We start from the raw sequence: 7,198 nt of genomic DNA on the forward strand, positions 1-7,198 counted from the left end.
CTCCCGCCTCGGGGTGCTGGGAGGCTCCTAAAGCCACCGCACATGGTGAGGGCACCCACGCTGCCCCCACCGCTCACCTCCGCCTCGGGGGGGCCAGGGGAGGCACCGCACATCTGGGCGCAGCTGCAGCCCTGAGGTGCCAGGCCAGGCCCCACCGGCTGCCACTGCCGCCGCCACCCCGGCCCCGGTGGAGGTGAGCGGCGGGGGCCAGGCGGGACCTGCCGGTGCCCCCACCCACGGCCACTGTGCCTGGCCCCAGCGGGGCGGTAGCCGCGGATGGGTGGGCAGGGGCTGGGCGGGTGTGCAGCCCCCGAGGCCTCCCCGTGCCCGCCCCGGCCCTCCGTGCCCCGCTCCGTCCATGGCCAGGTCCCTCTGTGCCCTGCTCCACCCGTGCCCTGCTCCATCTGTAGCACAGTCTATCCGTGACACGGTCCATCCATATCCTGCTCCATCCATAGCCAGCTCCCTCTGTGCCCTGCTCCATCCATGGCGCGGTCCATCCATAACCCACTCCATCTGTGTCGTTGGCCACCTCTATCCCACTCCATCCATGGCACAGTCCATCCATATCCTGCTCCATCCGTGGCATGGTCCATCTGTATCCCACTTCATCTATGGCACGGTCCCTCCATATCCTGCTCCGTCTATGGCGTGGTCCATACATATTCTGTTCCATCTGTGATGCAGTCCGTCCATATCCCACTCCACCCATGGTGCAATCCATCTGTGGTGCAGTCCATCCATGGCCCACTCCATCTGTGCCGTGCTCCATCCATGGCACAGTCTGTCCATGCCGTGCTCCATTTGTGGTGCAGTCCATCCACGGCACAGTCCATCTGTGGCACAGTCCATCCATGTCCTGCCCTGTCCCCAGCCTGGTCTATCCATGGTGCGCTCTGTCCGTGCCCCAGGCGCACAGGGGGATGGGAGCAGCAGTCGGTGTGATCGCACCCTAACGGGGACTGTTCTCTCCTGCTGCAGGGGCAGCACGGCCACGACCAAGCCAAAGCGCATCAAGTTCTCCGAGGAGGAGAAATTCCTCATCCTGGAAGAGTTCAGCCTCCACAAGGACATCCTGATCCCCAAGAGAGAGACATGCTGTAGCCAAAGCAGTTCCCGAAGTCACTCAAGCTGGAGCTGTTTCCCTCGCAGCTCGGCTGGCAAGGAGTTTAGACTGAAAAAGAAAAAATCTCCCGACAGTGCTTTTGAGTTGATGAGTGATGCTTCAGCTATTTATGTGTCTCATCCTTTGCCATGGATGATCTTTCCAAAATCCACATTTTTCCAAGAAAAGGGCCCAGTTTTTCCTTCCTCCCCTCCTAGTTCTCAGAGCCAGCGAGGGAGAAGTCACCTTTCCCTGGGCGCCTTCCCCCGTCACTGGGGAGCCCCTCGGGCAGCGCCAGGCTCCCCGCGCTGCTGGAACGCGAGACACAACGTGTCCAGGGTCAGGAGGGCTTTGCGGTCCCGGACAGTGCAGGGAGGGGAGGGAAACCCCAGGGAGGAGCCGGGTCCCTGCAGCGCTGTGTCCCCGTCCCCGCGCTAACAGCTCCGTTTGCTTTGCTCAGGCAGCACGTTGGCACCGGGGGACTCGCTGCCCAGGTAGCCGGGGAGCTCGCAGAGAGACAGAGCCGGCTGCACACGGAGATCCTGGAGCTGCAGAAGGAGAAGATCCTCCTGGAGAAAGAGAAACTCCTGCTGGAAACCATCAAACTCCGGAGGGAGCTGGGCATGTGATGGGGCGTGCTGCAGGCACCAGAGCCCGGGAGCCCGCTGGGAGCACCGCAGGCAGCAGCGCCCATCGCCGGAGCAGGGCCGGAGGATGCCTGCTCCTCCCGATCACATGTGGGGAGCAGCGTTGGGTCTCCCCCCTCCCAAACGGGGCGCCCATGCAACGCGGCACCGTCCCCGTGAGCGGGTGCCCCTGCCCAGCCCCCAGGTGCAGATGGATCCTGCACCCCTTCCTCTGCACCCCCCAGGGGCTTTCCATTGCCAGGGTCAAATTCCGGAGACGCCACGCTGGCACCGGGGGGCAGGCGGCCCCGGCAGGGCGCAGATGAGAGGTGGCCCCCGGAGAAAGCGCTGCGGGGTAGCGGCGCCCACAAACAAGGGCGGCACCACAAAGCCTTTTCCTTGCTTTTGGCTCCCGTTTTAATTTTCGCTCCACGAACCAAGCAAAGCAGGGCCAGGATGCCCTTCACACCTCACGAAACACGTCACTGCAGTCACGCTAAGTCGCAGGTCACCCACAGACCGGTTTATCGGATGGGACACCGGAGAGGCGCTCCCCACACCTGACCCCACTGTGCAGCACAGCAAGTCCTCACAGGGCAAAAACCGCATCTGCCGTTTCCCAGCCTAGGGCTGCCCGAGGAGGAAAGTGCCCCAGGCGCCGGCGCGTCACCGCAGGGCCCGGGAGAGCTGCACCCGCAACTGGGAAGCGGTGCAGAAGAGCAAAAGCATGGAAGAAAAACAGCATTTCTTGCATTTTTGGCCCATCCAAAGATGTCGATTTCATCCCCGCGTTGCTTCCAAACCTCAGGTCCATGCTTTGTTTCCGAATCGGCATCGCAGCTGTGTGTGGCGTCGTTCCCGTGCCCCCCCCCCCCCAACCGCACGTTGCCTCCTCTTGCAGGTACAGCCTCAGCCTGGCCTTCCTCCAACGCTGACTTTCACACCGAGGCTTTAGCAGTCCTCTCTTTTTTCATCTTATAAGTGGGCACCGACATTTTCCTCGCTCTCCTTTGGCAAAACCTGCAAAGTAGTGGGAAACACAGAAAAGAGGGTCGTCTCCAGCTTTAGCTGCAACGCCGGGGGAGGCAACGAGCTTTCGGAGGGGCAAGAAGGGGCAGAAAAGCGGGGATCGGCGGGAGAGCAGTGCGGGGGGGCAAGGCGGGATTTACCCTTTCCTTTGCTCTTCGGCCCGGTTCCCGAGCGGAGAGCGGCTCCGGCGGCCCCGGCTCACCGTCCCGGGGAGGCTACACGAAGCGGGGGAGCGCAGCGGACAGGCGCAGCGCTCCTGCAGCGCCTCCCGCCCCCGCGAGCCCTGGCAGCGCGTCCCCGCGGCGGCCGTCCGGAACGTCCTGCAAGGGAAACGCCGCCGCCGCCGCCGCCGCCGCACCCGCCCAGCCCTGCCCTGCAGCAAGGGCAGGGGCCCGGGGGTCCCCGAGCCGAGCCCCCCCGGCGCCTACCTGGCTCCGGGCAGCCCGTCCCCGCCGCAGCGGGGGCTGCCGCCCGCGGCCCCCCGGCACTGCGCGCACACCCGCCGCAGCTGGCTGCTCCGGGCGCCCCGGCGGCGGCAGGCGGCTCCAACCTGCTTCAGGCCGAAATAGCCGCAGCAGCTGCGGGGCGGAGGCCGGCGGTGAGCGGCAGCGTCCCGCGGGACCCCGGCGGCGGCGGCGGCCGCCCCCCCTCCCGCCTACCTCGGCGGTCCGTCCGCCGGCGGCGCGGCGCGGCGGCTCGGGGCCGGGCCTCCCGCAGGTCCCGCTGGAAGGAGCCGGGGAGTATCCTGGCCGCCTCTGCGGGAAGGCCAGCGACGGGGTGAGGAGGGGGGAAAGGCGGCGGAGGGGCCGGCGGGGACGCCCCGGTTACCTTTGGCGGCGTGGCAGAGCGCGTCGTCCCCCCAGCAGCCGCGGCGCTGCTTGAGGTCCGGGCAGGGCCGCCCCCCGTGCCGGGGCGGGACGGCGACGTGCCGGGCGCGGGCCCTGCTGCCCACGCCGCACCGGGAGCTGCAGCCGCTCCAGGGCCCCCAGGGCCCCACCACGCAGTCCAGCGCTGGGGCAGGAGCCGGGCGGGAGGGCCGGAGAAGAGGAAAAAAGAGCTTGAGTGACCCGAGAGGCGGAAGCCCGACGGGAGGGGAGCAGCGGGGACGGAGGAGGGGGACGGGGACGCGGAAGGGGAGAGGGGAAGGAGCGCTGAGGCAGACGGCAGAAGCCGGCCCGGCAATTTCCCACCCGCTGCCTGGGGTGCGCGGTTTGTCTCGTTTTGCTTCTGCGGCTGCACGGCCCCTCCTGCGCCGCAGCGCCCGGCGAAGCCGCGTCCCGCAGCGGTGCCGGCAGCCGCCCTTCCTAGGACCCGTTGCTCCTTTCCGGGGCCCCATGAGCGCGGAAACCTCCCTATTTGCAATAGCCCGCAGCCCCTGCCCGAGGGCTCCCGCGTGCTCCGGCTCCCGCTGCGGCCTCACACCCGGCTCGGGCGCCGCTCCCTGCACCGGGCTTGTGGCGGGGGGCAAAGCGCCGTGGGGCCGGGGAGCGGCGCCGAGGGGAGCGATACGCCCGTCCAGGGCGACGCAGCGCCAGGAGCAGGGCGCGCTTGGAAGGCCAAACTCGAGACCAGCCGGCCGCTTCGGGGTTTCTGGAAATAATTCACGCCGGCCTCACCGACGGCACCGGAGCCAGGGCCGAACGCCGGCGCTCAGCCCCAGCGACCAGCCCGGTCTAACGGCGCCTCGGAGGCAGCCGAGCCGGCGGGAGCTTGCACCTGCGAGGCGAGGCGCACGGCAGGCGCCGGGCCCGCGGGCGGGTGCGCCCCGGACAGCGAGCAGCCGGACGGAGCAGGCTCCCTTTGGCACGGCTGCGGAGGCTCGCCGGGGCTGGGGCCGGGGCTGGGGCCGGGGCCGGCCCGGGGCGGGTTTGGGGGGCTGGGGCCGGCCCCAGCCCTGCCGCCCGCAGCTCGTCTCCCCGACCTCCGGCCGGGGCTGTTTCCGAACCAACAAAGCGCCGCGGCTTTGTGCGCCGCGTCCGGACTCTTTTATTCGCCGGCAGCCGCCAGGGCTCAGCAATCGAGCTGAGCTGGGAGCCGGCTAATCTCCGCGGAGATTAGGGAGGGCTGACGGGCACCATTCCGCCGGGGCTGGCGGCAGCGCCCACCCCTCGCTGCCCGCCCGCGGCGCCGCTGCGGCAGGAGGGGGCCGGGAGCCCCCGGCCTCCCCGGGCAGCGCCTGCCCTTGGCGCGCGGAGGAGGGGGGGCCCAGCGCGGATCTGCCCCCGACGCTGCCCCGCTCGGGGGGTTTCTTCACTTCTGACACAAACTGAGCACACCCCTGCGGGGCCTTCCTATTGCACGGGAATTTCTGAGCTAAAAAAGTGGGGGAAAAATCAGGATACTGCTCCAAATCCACCCTGGTAGACATCCCGAAACACGGCCCGTTGCCTCGCAAAGCAGCAGGCTAGTGGATAACGGTAAAAACCTCCCACCAAAAGCAGCAGTGCAGGCTGGTGCCCGTTTTCTTTCTATACCGCCCTCCTCCCTGAAGGGCTGCGTGCTTGAGACCTGCTCTGGTTTCAGTCATCCTTATCAGCTGGCCTGAAAAAGAGGTTTTGCCTGTGCCTGTCCCCTGCAAGCCGGCCCTGCCTGGTACCTTCCGACGGCCACGACCACAGCAACACCTACACCGGGATCGCTTCTCCAGACAGAGCCCTGGGCAGACACAGGGTTAATCCTGCCAGGCTGCATCAAGCAAGCACCGCACCGTAACGAAACCGGGAAGGGGCGAATTCCGTTTTCTTAACAGACACGTGCTGCTCTCGGGAGGGGTCGACACCCGTCCCGTGCCCTCCCCCCGACCGAGTTAGGGACCAAAACTGGAGAAAGAGACCCGCGGGACCCCCGGGGCAACCCGCTCGCCGCAGCCCGGCCGCGGGCAGGGCGAGGAGCCCCGCGGAGGACGAGCCGCGAGAGCCACTGGCGGCGCCCGCAGCCCCGAGGCGGCGGCGAGAGGCGGCGGAGCGCGGCGGGCACTCACCGGCGCGCCGGCACGCCGCCTCGTAGTCCTTGCAGCAGTCGCCCGTCTTCTCGCAGTACGAGTCGCAGTAGCAGCGAGCCCGCCCGCCGCCCGCAGCCCAGCACTCGTTGTTCCTGCCGGGGCAGCAGCGGTGCCGGCATCCGGCCCCGGCCCCGGCCCCGGCCAGGCAGGCGGCGGCCAGCAGCCAGCCCGCGCAGAGCAGCCGCCGCCGCATCCCACCGGCCGCGGCCCCGGTGCCGGCGCCTCGCGGGGCGGCTCCGCGCGGGGCGGAGCGGGGCGGAGCGGGGCGGCGGGGGCCGAGCCGACCCCCCGGGGTCTCCCCTGGGCACCGCGTGGTAGCGCCGCGATGCCCGACGCCAGCTCCTCGCGGGGCTCGCGTGTTTGGCTGCCGCGGCCAGGAGGAGCGAGCGCCCCACGGGGCTTTATGGGAGGGCAACAGTGCATTTTTGTTTCGATGAGTAAATAATCCAGAGCTGCTCTCTCGTTACGCGCTGGGTGGCAAAAACGTGCTGCCAAGCCCAGCTGTACGGGATGGAGTCTGCGAGGCCAAGCGATCCGCCCCGCGTCCCCGGGCACAGGCAGCGTGGGAATCGCCCCTCTGCACTGCCCTGGACACAGCTGCCGGGCTCAGCCAGCACCCGCAGCCTCCGGCCTCGGCCCCCCGGCTCTGGGACACAAGGCAGGAGCAGGCCCCAGGGTGCGCGGCCGGCCCCTGCCCTGCGTCGGCGCGGTCACTGCTGCACGGGGCCGCCTGGCTCCAGCCTGGCCCCGGAGCCAACAAAGCGCCCGGCTGCACGAGCCCCAGGGAACGGGGAGCTGGAGGCAGCCTCCACGCAGCCGCGGCCTGGCCCACCGTGCCCGCTGCTTCCCAAGCCTCCAGGGGCCGGCTGCGCCCCCCGTCCACCCCCAGCCTCCTCGCTGCGAGTTTGTCTGTAGCAGCAGCCCTGGGATGTGCGGGACCTCGAGTTTCTTCTCTGAAGCTGCTTAAGCTGATGCGCACGGACCCAGCCAGGTCCCCGGGGAACTCGTAGCTTGACTGCTTGTAAAATAACAACTTACTTATTTGCAGCTGGCATAGCCCCCACCGATGGCTGGCTAGGCAGAAGCTGCGCTGGCTCCCGCCAGCCGTCCCCGCTTTGTGTGCCAGGGCAGAAAGCAGCCGGGGGTTCGATGGGGACGCAGCCCCCCAGGAGCGGACAGCTCGGTCCTGCCTGGGGCAGGTTTTACAGCACAGGACAGGAACGGGGTAGCAGCTCTAGAAACCCAGGTCCCTGCTAGTGCCGGGGCCGCGCACGCCTGCGGGAGCCCACTCCACGCGGTGCTGCCGTGACCCCCCCTGCTGCCAGGACCCCGACCCGCCTTGGCCCCCTCCCACGCGTCTCCCGCTCTCCAGCCTCTGCCGAGCCTGGGCCTGGCGCTGGCTGCCAGAGGGGCTTCTTCCCGGACAGAGTGAGCCCC

Source organism: Apteryx mantelli, chromosome 17 (assembly GCF_036417845.1).
Source record: "Apteryx mantelli isolate bAptMan1 chromosome 17, bAptMan1.hap1, whole genome shotgun sequence".
Classification (NCBI taxonomy): Eukaryota; Metazoa; Chordata; class Aves; order Apterygiformes; family Apterygidae; genus Apteryx; species Apteryx mantelli.